This window comes from Cetorhinus maximus, chromosome 11, assembly GCF_964194155.1.
Source record: "Cetorhinus maximus chromosome 11, sCetMax3.hap1.1, whole genome shotgun sequence".
Lineage (NCBI taxonomy): Eukaryota > Metazoa > Chordata > Chondrichthyes > Lamniformes > Cetorhinidae > Cetorhinus > Cetorhinus maximus.
In genome coordinates, this window is record NC_135889.1 from 104,013,844 (window position 1) to 104,026,624 (window position 12,781).

Sequence of the window (12,781 nt, forward strand, 5' to 3'; positions counted from 1 at the left end):
TCTCGTCCCTGGGGCAGTTCCAGTAAATCTCCTTTGTAACCTCTCCAAGGTCTTGACATCCTTCCTCAGGCATAGTGCCTAGAATTGGACACAATATTTCAGCTGACCAGTAATTTATAAAGGTTTAGCATAACTTCTCTTGCTTTTGTTCTCACTGCCCCTTTTTTTTAATAGCCATATCAACTTGTCCTGCCACCTGTCAAAGATCTGTGAAAGTGAAACCCTAGGTCTTTATTCCTATGCCCCCCCATTAACTTACCGGATTCCCTCCTATATTTGTAGTAAGCTTACAGGCAAGAAAACATATGGTGAGAGAAGTAGCACGATTGAGGCTCCACCACGAAGAACAAGAACGATGTAAAATTCTGAATGATGAAATATACAAATTTGACAGTTGTGATACTTATTTTAATACATAAAACCATTATTTAAGTGTCATGGATGATGTACCAAAATTTACTAGAGTATTTCTTGTTCTCTACCAACAGTGAGACAAATCCAAATGGAGCAAGGCAAGTTCTAAAATAAAGAAAGATGTAATTTGAAAGTTCCAAAACATTGCATAGGACAGTAGTTCAGAGCAAGAATACAGATACAGTATAATATACAAGACACTGCAAAGAGATTAGTACAAGACTCATGGCAATGGAAGGATGGTAAGGTAAAAGGCACTGCTCTTGGTAATAGTACAGGAAAGTGGAAAGGAGTAGTAGTACAGGGCACTGCATAGGCCAGTGGAATGGAGCAGTGGTACACAGAAATGCACAGGTTAGTCGTGCAGGGAATGCTTACAAGGAACTGTTCACAGCAGTCATGGAAGGGAATGGTGCACCCCATTACACAGAGCAATAATCAGTAAGGGAATCAAGGGTTATAGGGAAAAGGCAGGAAAATGGAGTTGAGGGTTATCAGATCAGCCATGAATAGCTATTGATTGAATAGCGAAGCAGACTCGATGGGCCGAATGGCCTACTTCTGCTCCTATGTCTTATGGTTATGTACTTGGCCATGAATGTGCCTGAATAATCAACACCAGAGTAAGTGTTTTTTAACACCGTTGGATTATAATTATTAGTCAGAACTTATGCTGATTAATCACTTATACTGCAGGACAGAAAAACTGGCTTAACATTTATCTGTAATGGCATTCTTGCCCTTTTGAGTCAGAAAGTAGTGAGTCAAACCCCTTTTCAGAGATGTGTTTATGTTCTGAAATGGCAGTTCCGGACCGACGGAGTGCTGCACTGTTCATAATGTGACTTTTCGTATAATACCATGAATCGAAGTTCCGATCTGCTCACATGTTTGCGCACATGTGGTGTATGTGTGTGTGTGTGTAAAAGGGTCCCATGGAGTCATGGTCCAAGCTTCCTGCCACAAACTGTTCCCCAGTCACTGACTCCATCTATCTCCTTCACAACAGTCTGAGGTTGAACCAAACTTTTCACAACTTTGTTGTCATTTTTCATCCTGAGATGAGTTTCTAGCCACATATTCGCACCATTACTAAGACCACCCTTTTCCACCTCCATAACAATGCATTCCTCTTCTCAGCTTATCTGCTGCTGACATTCTTATATGTGCCTTTATAACCACTAGGCTTGACTATTGTAACACTAGTATTAATGTGGCAGTGTGTACCATCTGCGATATGCACTGCAGGAACTCATCAAGGCTCCTTAAACAGCACCTTGCAAACCCACGACTGCAACCACCTAGACATATAAGGACAGCATATGCAAAGGAACACCACCACCTGGAAGTTCCTCTCCAAGTCACGCACCATCCTGAGTTGGAACCATATCGCTATTCTTTTACTGTCGCTGGGTCACAATCCTGGAATTCCCTCCCTAACAGCACTGTTGGTGTACCTACGCCACATGAACTGCAGTGATTCAAGAAGGCAGCTCACCACCACCTTCTCCAGGGCAACTAGGGATGGGCAATAAATGCTGGCCTAGCCAGTGATGCCCATATCCCATGAACAAATATTTTAAAAAGTAGCTTTCTGTCCCACCATCTAAGTTGTTAATGAATACAATCAATAGTTGAGGCCCCAACACAGATTCTTGTCACACCTTGAAAATTAGAAGATCTGTCCTTTATCCTACTCTCTCTCTCCTACTCGGTCAATTATCTAACCAGATCAATAATTTTCCTTCAATTCCATGAGCTTCAACTTTAGCTTTGACCTTAACAAATGCCTTCTGGAAGTTCATATAAGTAACATCCATAGACATGGTCCTGTCCATTATTTCAATCAGCTCTTCAAAATATTCAGTCAAATTTGTCAGGCATGACCTCTCCTTTCAACAAATCCAGGCTGGCTCTCCGATTGGCTGAAAAATTGTCAACGTGTTCAGGCACCCTAGTCTTGATTATAGACTTATGAGTTAGAGATATGGTGAGCATCGACCACTTTTATTTGCATATGGTGAGGGTCAGTAGCTAAGTCACCCTAAGGTCTTTGTACCCAGCATGTACCTTCAGCTTCAGGAGAGAAAAAAAAATTGATTTCATGAAAATAGGTTTGGTTTGACATTTTTAATTGTATTGCATATTTCAACAGTTACTCAGTAATGAATAGATATGGGAATGACTGAAACCCCAATCACTATGACAGGCATAATTTTTTTTAAATACTATGTTAGCTACATCCTTAAGGTATTATGGTTCTTAAATAAATACTTGAACTTTTTTGGCGCTGAATTCAGTGCTGCTGTTAATTCATACTTTGGAGACGAGTTCAAAAGAAAAGCAGTTTGGTTAAGTGAATCAAAAAGAATTGCAAACTGAAATTATTCAATGGTATATTGTTTTCTCTTTCCACTTCCCTGTGCGTGCATAATTAATTATCGTATCAATGCGTATCTGACATACTTTAGTTGACCGTCCAAGAGTGTTTTTAAAGGTCATTTTTGTGCTGATTGTTTGCCCTGGAGCTGAAACTTTCCAAACACCTGCCAATCAGTAAATTTTCCAACAGATTGACTCAAAGGTGTGCACACTTAACAGTTTGACTTTGTGGCCTAATAGGGATGTTTTTACACAAAGTTTCACTTTAGTAATTGATATAATTAATACGCAGGACGTTACTGATATAAAGCTCTTGTAACAGAACAGCATACCATTCTGCTTACCATAAACAGTGCTAAGCTCGACTAGTATCCTCTAATGGGATGCTTGGAGATGCATCAAAGCAGCTTAGGTTACAGCTGTCGCTCATCAACCATTGCTTGCTGAACTTCAGTTGCATGTATTGAATAGTGGTAACCAACCAGTTTTGGTACCTAAGCATATGTTAGCTATATCCTTAAGGTATTGTGGTTCTTAAGTAAATACTTGTACTTTTTGATGCTGAATTCAGCGCTGCTCTTAATTCATATTTTGGAGATGAGTACAATACAAAAAAACAGTTTGGTTAAATGAATTAAAAATATTTGCAAACTGAAATTATTCAACCTATATTGTTTTCTCTTCCCTCTTTGATGTGCGTGCAGAATTACCGAATGTACTATTGAGCCAACTGTCATATGCTGTAAGAGTATGGTGGCAATTGGTACTCTCAAAAATCTGAAACGGTTAACTAATTACAATGGGAGGAATGTGTAATTTCATCTACAAATTAGATTTTTCTAGAAGAACAAGAGTAATGAGTTAGCCGGGAACTGGTGTCATAGTGCAGCATGTTGGTAGAACCAAAGCGTATGTAGAGTCTCTGATATGAATTCTCACGTTGCCACTCGAAAGTGCAGACTGCCACAGGGGAAGAAAGGAGGATAGATTGGTACATAAAATTATCAACCTGAATTGTTGATGATCAAACCAATCAGTATTAGCAAAGTTGCCTATATTTACTGTATGATCTTAGAAGAAATGGAGAAAATGGAGAGCGATACCCTTGAATCGGTTCTAATATAGACCATATAACATTACAGCAGGGGTGGCAAACGTTAGTTTGCTTTACTAGAATTGTGGAGTCACCTCAGAGATGTGCTTTTAATTCTAGTACAAAATGTAAGATTACAATAAAGGGAAAAAAAACACAGCAGTCTGTGAGCAACTGTCAAGAAAAAAATACAGATTAATAGATGTTGCCAGCATTTTCAGCTCTTCCCTTTTGTTTTGGACTTTTAAATTGTGCTGTATGTTAATATCCTATTGTATGTACTAACTGCATAATGGAGAACATCAAAGGTAATTGTCAATTGCAGTCTGTTAAAGGGAAATAGTATCTGGGTCAGGAGAGTATTTAGAGAAATGGATTCATAGCTAGGGTATATTGATACTGTTTTGAGACATTAGAAAATTTGGGGCTGATTATTAATGAGACTGGCTGCAGGGGCTACTGCTCAGCTTGCTGTTTACTTCCATTTGTGCAGTTTCACAAAAGTTATATTGTTTAACTATGCAGCCAGATATATCACCATGAAATTGCTTTGTAGTTGGTTAGTACTCATTTCTTCTATTAGTTGTTCCTAAAGATCGTGAAAACATGCAAAAGGGTAACATCACAGAGCACACTGCTGTTACAGGAAATTTAGTATTCAGCAATTGTTTTGTAAAAAAAACTTCAGTTATTTTTATTTGATTTTTAAGAGAAGTGTTCTAATAAATAGAGCCTGCAAACAAAATAATCTTAAATGTCCTGTTAACCCCAAAGTCAAAAGTTTGTGTTTCTTTATTTAACATTTATTAACATTATTAAAATGAAGTTACTAGTGATTTCTATAAGGACCACTTTAGATTTTGTCAAAAATTCTAAAGTTGATCATACAGAAATTCAACCAGGTTTTCACAAAGTTCAGCTGTGTTCTGTTTTTCTAGTCCCGTATTTATTTCAAAAATGGTTATTTCTTCAGTTACTTCTGACAGGTCAGATTTTTCCCTAATGTTTGCAATGTGAACAATAAGTAATTACAATGAGAACCAGAAGCTTTAAATAACAGCTATTCTTGTATTGAGAAATAGGAGGATGCAAGGAGGTCATTGATGCAGCAAGTCCAAGTCGCATTTTCCCCCTTCCGTTTTTCTTCTGCTTATCCCCAGTGCTGTTGTACAGTATTGAGATTTCCCCATTTTGTACCAAATTATCACCAGGTCCACTAGAAAGTTGTGGAGATTTTACCTCTTCTTCCAGAGAAACTGTAGGCCAATATGGTTATATATCCGTTTGCTAAATTTGATGAGTAAATCGAGACAAAGACATTCCCAGCGTAGGTTCTGAGCTCTAGAATTCCCTCCATATACCTCTCCACCCCTCTCTCTTGCTCCTTTTAAGACCCTCATTAACCAAACTTTTGGGTCACCTTCCCTCAATATCTCCTTATGTGGTTTGGTGTCAAATTTTGTTTGATTTACACCATGGGATATTGTCCTATGTTAAAGGACTGCAAGTTGTTATGAAGATTGAAAGCTCATTCAGTGGTAGGTTTAAAGTTGGGTTTTAAAAGAGGAGAGGGAGATAAAGCTGTTGCAGAAGGGAATTCCAGAGTGTGGGCAGTTACAGACATAATGTGCAATAAGAAAGTATTTTCATCTATTCACCTATAGGCATGAACAGTATTTGTATCATTATTGTGCCAATAGATTTTTTGGGAATAATTTGCAATCATGTTAATGGACTTGAATTAATTACTGTAATAGCAACAAAATATGATGGGCATCCTGAAGAAAATATGCCTTTGCTAATTATTTCCCTTTTGAGAAAACAATGAAGAGTTTGTGTTGTGCCAATTAACTGAAGGTAAGTACAGATCAGGGAGGTTATTAAACCCATATGATCCAATCGTAATAATCAATTGAAAAATGGTATTAGATTTACAATGTCGCTTATAGAAAGATTGGTTTCATTTTTGTTATACGGAACAGTGTAACAATGTTCTAGTAACTAAATAGTATATTAGCATTATTTGTTATTAAGGCTGAACCATTGCTTTACACAAGTTGTGAAAGTTGACACTGATAAAGTACTGGGGGCATTGGGGAGGGGAGGAGAGGTTGGGGAAGTATTTGTACTTGAACTGGAGGAGACCTGGTTCTGTCAATGCTGTGTGAAATGCAGACTTGGCTTTAGATTTCTTCAGATAGATTGAATCTTCTGTAAGACAATCTCAGGAGACGCAGGGAAGTTTCATATTTGTGTTTCTGGCATAAATTTTAAAATTTCTAATTGACGGAGAATAACCCCAATGAAGTACCTTTTTTGATACTCTAAATAACATAAGTCTTATGAGCTGATAATCATATTTCTGCAGAAATTGCTGTCAATGCTTGAATTGCCACTGCTGGCCACTTCTTACTATCACATATTTCAGAAATTGAGGTAAAACTAATAACATTTTTCATTTCGGATAAGAACAGCAATGGAAATTGATTAGGTGAATTGCTTACTTTAATAAAATACAGCAGTGAGTTTGCTAATCCAAAAATGTTTGAAAGCTAGGCTTAATTGCATGGTTCTTAAATTTTCACAAACCTTCCTAGATCTGCTTTTAATACCAAACTTGGCATGAGATAAAGCTCCAGTAGTAAATGTGTATGATTGTAGAACAAAACAAAAACTTGGTATGGGATTCCTGCCAGTTTTTAACAAACGAGGGCTTTTAAAAAAAAACGAATTCTGGTTGGAGGTGTGCTTGGCTGGTAGCTTCCAGCAATGTCATTGCATGTTGTAAGACATGAAATAGTGATTCTGTGAGAGCGCTTTGTATGACCATGTTTTTCTGTGTAAACTTGATAGTAGTCATTCAAATTTCTTCTGAATTTTGCACCATTCTGATAAACTTTGGTTCTGTTGAAGATTTGTGGTTTAGTTCAGATTTTGAATTGTGGGTTACTGAATCATGCTGGATACTGCTGAGGAAAAGTATGTTCTGCCCCATTGTCAGTAAGTTTTTGGCTCAATAGGATCTTAATATTTTGAATTTCAATTACATTTTTTTAAAAAGAAATACCACCAACACTGGTTAAAAGGTGTGGAATGGAGGTACAATTTTGCATTTTTACATTAAATTATGAAATAAAAGCAAAATACTGTAGATGCTGGAAATTAAAATAAAAGCAGAAAATGCTGGAAACTCTCAGGTCTGGCAGCATCTATGGAGAAACAAACAGAGTTAATGTTTCGTGTCCGTATGACTTCAGTGCTGAAGCTATTATGAATCCTGGATGGAAAGCGGTGGGGAAAATGATCATATGTATTGGCAAAGGGAACATCCTGGATTTGGTGCTGTTGGGCTTTTGAAGTGGCTGCAGACTTGCTTTGAATATTAAGGTCATAAATGGATGAATGGAAAGTTATGTTGCAGATAGGGTAATAGCTGAAGGATGAAAAGTGGCATTAAGGGGATATTTTCTGATTTGATAGGACGTAGTTTGTGCACAACCCAGAGTCTTCATAGAAGCCTCACTCCATACATTATTTACACATGGACAGAGGGAATACCTCAAAATTGCTTGTAATCTGGTGAGAAGAATGTGGGAAATGATAAGGATGTAGACAGGTTAGGGGATTGGCAAATATCAAATCACTTGCATCTTTGTGTGCCTTTGCTGCCTCTCTAAAAGAACAATTAACTTGGGCACAAACTTCTGTCCTTTCCCTGTGTCATTTTTCCCCCCCAAATATTTATCCACTTTTAACCAATATGGATTCTAATTTCACCTCTGTTTCTTGTCAGGACATAACAATGCCCTCCAATCTTCTGTGTAAAAGGAAGTTTTCCTGACATCTCTTTTTGTTCACATGTTGATGATTTTAAATTTATGCTTTCTAGTCATTGACTGGTAGAAATAGTTTTTTTAATTTATTTTATTTTAAAAATTTTAACTCTTCTGGATCTCATTAACTACCTTTGTTCTAATGAAGAGAGTCCTGGTGTGTCCTTGCAACTAAAAGCTCTCACCCAGGTATCACCTTAGTTGATCTTTTCTGTCTGTCTCTGTGGTCTTGGTATAATTCCAAAAGTAATATTCTTGTTGCATTATAAACAATAATTTACATAAGTTTAGCATTACCATTTTTTATTTCTGTACTCTTTGCCTCTAATTATGAACCATAGAATATTACATGTTCTTTGGAGCACCCTTAGGACATCAAAGGTGCTATATAAATGCAAGATACATTTTATGACTTCATTAAGCTGTGTTCCCAAGATTTATATATCTAAACTCCTAAGTATGCTCTGCTAGTCCTTTTAAAATTTTGTGTCTATGACTTCTTCTTCTTCCTCCCAAATACCTGATGCATTCCTATTTTTCTTTATTCCTTCATGGGATGTGGGCGTCGCTGGCAAGGCCAGCGTTTGTTGCCCACCCCTAATTGCCCTGGAACTGAGTGGTTTGCTAGGCCATTTCAGAGGGCAGTTAAGAGTCAACCACATTGCAGTGGGTCGGAAGTCACATGTAGGCCAGACCAGGTAAGGATGGCAGATTTCCTTCCCTAAAGGAAATCCGTGAACCTGATGGATTTTTAACAACAATTGATAGTTTCATGGTCACTATTGGTGAAACTAGCTTTATTTTCCAGATTTTGTTAACTGAATGTAAATTCCACCAGCTGCTGTGGTGGGGTTTGAACCTATGCCCCCTGGGCATTAGCCTGGGCCTCTGGTTTACTAGTCCAGTGACATTACTACTGCGCCACCATCTCCCCTGTTTACTAAATTTTATCCGACCTCTGTGCAATCCAACACTTGCAGTTCTCTTTACAATTAACCATGCTCTCAATTTTTGTATTACCTTCAAATTTTAATAATGTACCCAAGTTCTGATTTTTTATTGTTAATCTGCTGTCGCACTTTTCATGGGGAAATCGCATCAGAGGGTGAAGAAACAATGGGCGGAATTTTCCCATCCAGGACTAAGTCCAATGGTGGGAGCAGGGAGTGTTTCCCGCTGCAGAGGCCACTGGGAATTCGCTCTGTATCACACTACCCCGGCCTAATCAATTATGCAGTTCGCGGTTTCCCGACGTATTGCGCAGTGGAGTGGCCTGGATGGCATGCACCCTGCCGGGTGCTATTTTTAAAAGGTGCCTGGACATAATTGACCCACCGTTGAAGATAGAAGATGGACCTGCAGGAGCACTGTGCAGATAGAAGATTGGTCTCCAGGAATCTGGAAGATCCACCTTGTAGATGCTCACCCCACCCACTGCTGTGTGTTCTCGGGTCCATAGTCGCTGGAGGCCCCCATGCCGATCTCCGCAGGCTGCCCCAGGCCTCCTTCAGTTAAGTGCCAACATGTACATGCCACTTTGGTTCAGACGTGTTCTGGACCAGCGTGATTTCCTGCTGGGGACACGGACGACCGGGCAGGAATGGTGACCCACCACGGTGAGTGGGAGTGGAAGATCCCACTGTCATTTTACGCTGGTGTGAAACCAATGTTTGGATCTTCCCGATGGGTCCAGGGTAGGCCTATCGAATTCACCCATTTTAGAGTCATATGTTCTCTCCTTTAGTTTTATTTTGTTCACTGCATTTCTTCTGATAAATGAGGACAGCAACTTTAAGAGCACATTGACTGAAATGGGCAGACACATAGCAGATGAAATTGAATGCAGAGTTGTGATGCATCTTGAAAGGAAGGCTGAAGACAGGCAAATAAGCTATATGTTACAATTTTAAAGGAGGTGCAAGAACAGAGAAACTGGGGGTTGGGGTGGTTATGTATATAAATCTTTGAAGGTGGCAGGGCAAGTTGAGGCAGCTGTTTTTTTTTAAAGAAAATCAGATGTGGATCCTTGGCTTTGCTAATCGAGGCATGGCTACAAAAGCTAGGAAGTTTTGTTAAACCTTTCTAAATCACTGGCTAGACCTTAGCGGAGTATTGAGTTCCTTTCTGGCACCACACTTTTAGAAATGCTGTTTAAGCCCTCGGAGAGGGTGCAGAAGAGAGCGACTAGAATGATACCAAGAATAAGCAACTTATGTTTTATGTTCTCCTTACAGCAGGGAAGGTTAAGGGGCGATATAATTGTGATGCTCAAAACTATATGGGGTTTTCCTAGAGGAAGAAATGTTTCCACTGGCTGGAGGATCGGTAACGAAAGGACACAGATTTCAGTTAATTGGCAAAAGAGTTGGAGGGAAGATGAGGAACATTTGTATGCAGCACGTTATTATGATTTGGAAGGGGGTGAAAGCTGATTCGGATCATAATTTTCAAAAGGGAATTGGATAAGTAATTGAAATGAAAAAATTTGCAGGCCTTATTGGGACACAGCAGTAGCATGGAACTTACTGAATAGTCCTTTCAAGAAGGGAGCAGAGGCATGATGCACTGCTTGGCCCCTTTTATTACAGTATGCTTCTATGAATTGCACTTTATTCTGTAAATATTATTGTATATAATTCAAAACTTCTAACAGCAATTACATTCTGCCACTACTGGTGGTGGTACCGAAAGTATGTAATTACAGCATGGCAGGTTTTTAAAGGCAGTTTCCATTATGAGTATGGAAAAGAATTTATCATAGGGAATAAGATGTCAATACAAGTATGCACAGACTTAAGGTGATTAATAAACATAGAGCAGTGGTTCCAAAAGTGACCCCAAAGGCACAACATTGTTTGTGTACCCAATCTGAAGAACATCAGAACCACTATTCTATTTCTCCTCTCCTAAGCATGTGGTAACTATGTTATGCCCCTTGATTTTATCACCAACTACCCAGGCAGCAGTTAGTTTAACATCTTTTGAGAATCCATATACGCAATGCACGCTGCATTTTTTTGTATCAAAGTGCTCTGTTATTTCCTTAAGAACTCAACAAAGTTTTGACAAATTTAATAATTGCAAATCCATGTTGGCTATCCTTAATTAACATACGTGTTTCTAGATGAATATTAATCTTATGGCCCCTCAAAGCATACCAGCTGCCCATGCTGAGATAATTGGTTTAACCCTTGCCCTCTTTGAACAAAATGTAACAGTGGTAGCATCTAACCCTCTGGTATAACTATATCTGAGGGTGTTTAGAAGTTTATAGTTAAAGCCTCTGCTATTTCCTTTCTCATTTCCTTCTGTATTTTAGTAACTGTGCCATCAGGGCCTGGTGCCTTCCACACTTTTGAGTTCCTCCAATTTTTGATGATGTCCTCAATCCCTTATATTATCAACTTAGTGCATCTGAGATGGGCAATTCCAAAGTTGCTGCTGTGTTTTTGGGAAAAGAACTGGGAATGCAAATGTCTCCCAATTTATCAATGGACTGTGGAAACAGCAACTTGCAGTGAAAACTGGTGAAAAGACTGCCTCAAAAAGGAAACGGTATGGGATATGGATATGAAACAAGGCAATTGCACCAAATCTGTACAAGACCGTGGAATAATATTTAGTTGCGGGCACTGTTATGAAAATGAAATAAACTTGGAATAGATTTCACTAGAATGATCTGCAGAAGAGGATATATTTATGACAGATTTGGAAAAACTAGTGCTATATTCACTAGAGCAGAAAAGATTGAGAAGTACTGAAAACAAATAAAATTTCTAAAAGAAGCTTCATAGTGTAAATCATGAAAGACTTTCCATTTGTTCAATTAGTATCATCCATAGGGGGAAAATAAAAACAGCGGGTTGATAGAATAGTATTACCATAAGGGCAACATATGAGAAAATTTGATACATTTGTATATATTTTTAAAAATGTGTGTGGAAAGAGCAGGTAAGAAGGTACTTTTGATGTGAAGTTAACACAAGCAAAGTGAATCACACGGCCACTTGCTGTGCGCATCACAAAGAACAGCTAACTGTTGTGTTTTTTTATAGCTTAAACTGTAGGAAAACTTGGAAAAATATAATTGTTTGGTTGTCACGTGACATGGATTGCCACAAATGTATGAAAACTTCCTCCAAGTGTCACAGTTTTTTGTCGCATGCTTCTGACTAAACAGTCTCTGTATATCACCCCTGTCTTTTTCAGCCTGGGTGTCTTTAAAAGGTGTGGTGCACTCTGGGTTATCCTTCGGTAAGAGATGGCAGTTTCTGTGACCTGCATCTATTTCTCCACATTCCTTTGTTCTTTCTTTTCTCTCAGCTTTTTCTTTCCCCGTCTTTCCCCTCTCTCCCCACAATAGCTAGAAATTTCTTGGCACTGAAGAGTGAGGTGAAATTTCCAGCTCTCGTCCCACATTCCAGCCAAACCTTTTGCATACATTTTAGGCAATAAATGACCAATTAGTATTTATAAGTAGATACACTGACCTGAGTGAGACAGAAAATGTTTGCCGAAAAATGCCTTGTGAGATCTTAAATTTAGTTTGTGGGTGATGGAGATATGTGACCCTTCTGAGACCACACCTCTTTGGAAGGTGTGATGCTGCGGATGCGCCTTAGATGCAAAACTTTTACGACCTCACATACTGGCGCTGCCACCTTTTAACGATTCACTTTGCCTGTTTACTTCCCATTTACAGGGCTGCTCAGTTTATATTATAAAAGGCAATTATGTGGGACCTTTTGCTGCTCTGGTGCTTTGAGCTGCTTTCAAGCCAATCCCTTCACAGCACACAAGAGCTAGGAAACACCTTTCAAATTGCAGGTACAGTTGAAACCCAATAATTTAGACTCCCTGTTAAAATTGTCCTGTTTATCAAATTACTGCCATTAAGGAAAGATACTGAATGAATTAGATGCAGTGCAGTTTACAGAAGCTGGAGATGGAAGATATGACATTATACTGTTGGGGATGGTAGTTAGTTGCTAAACTAAATATATTGAAACAGTGTTTTGTAGCTGGTAGCTTGCTTGCATAAAAATCACAACTTGCAGCT

General features: G+C 38.7%; 1 protein-coding gene across 2 annotated transcripts in view; it reads left to right on the plus strand.

Annotated features, from left to right (window-relative positions):
* epc2 (enhancer of polycomb 2) overlaps positions 1–12,781 on the plus strand; it is a 59,721-nt gene that overhangs the window by 15,850 nt on the left and 31,090 nt on the right. Inside the window, exon 1 of one of the 2 annotated variants that reach the window (XM_078552527.1) lies at positions 12,424–12,549. The exons of the other annotated variant lie outside the window; for it this stretch is intronic. The gene's annotated coding sequence lies outside the window, so the exon portion shown is untranslated. Of the gene's footprint in view, positions 1–12,423; positions 12,550–12,781 lie in introns of those variants that run through there. 2 annotated transcript variants of the gene reach the window in all.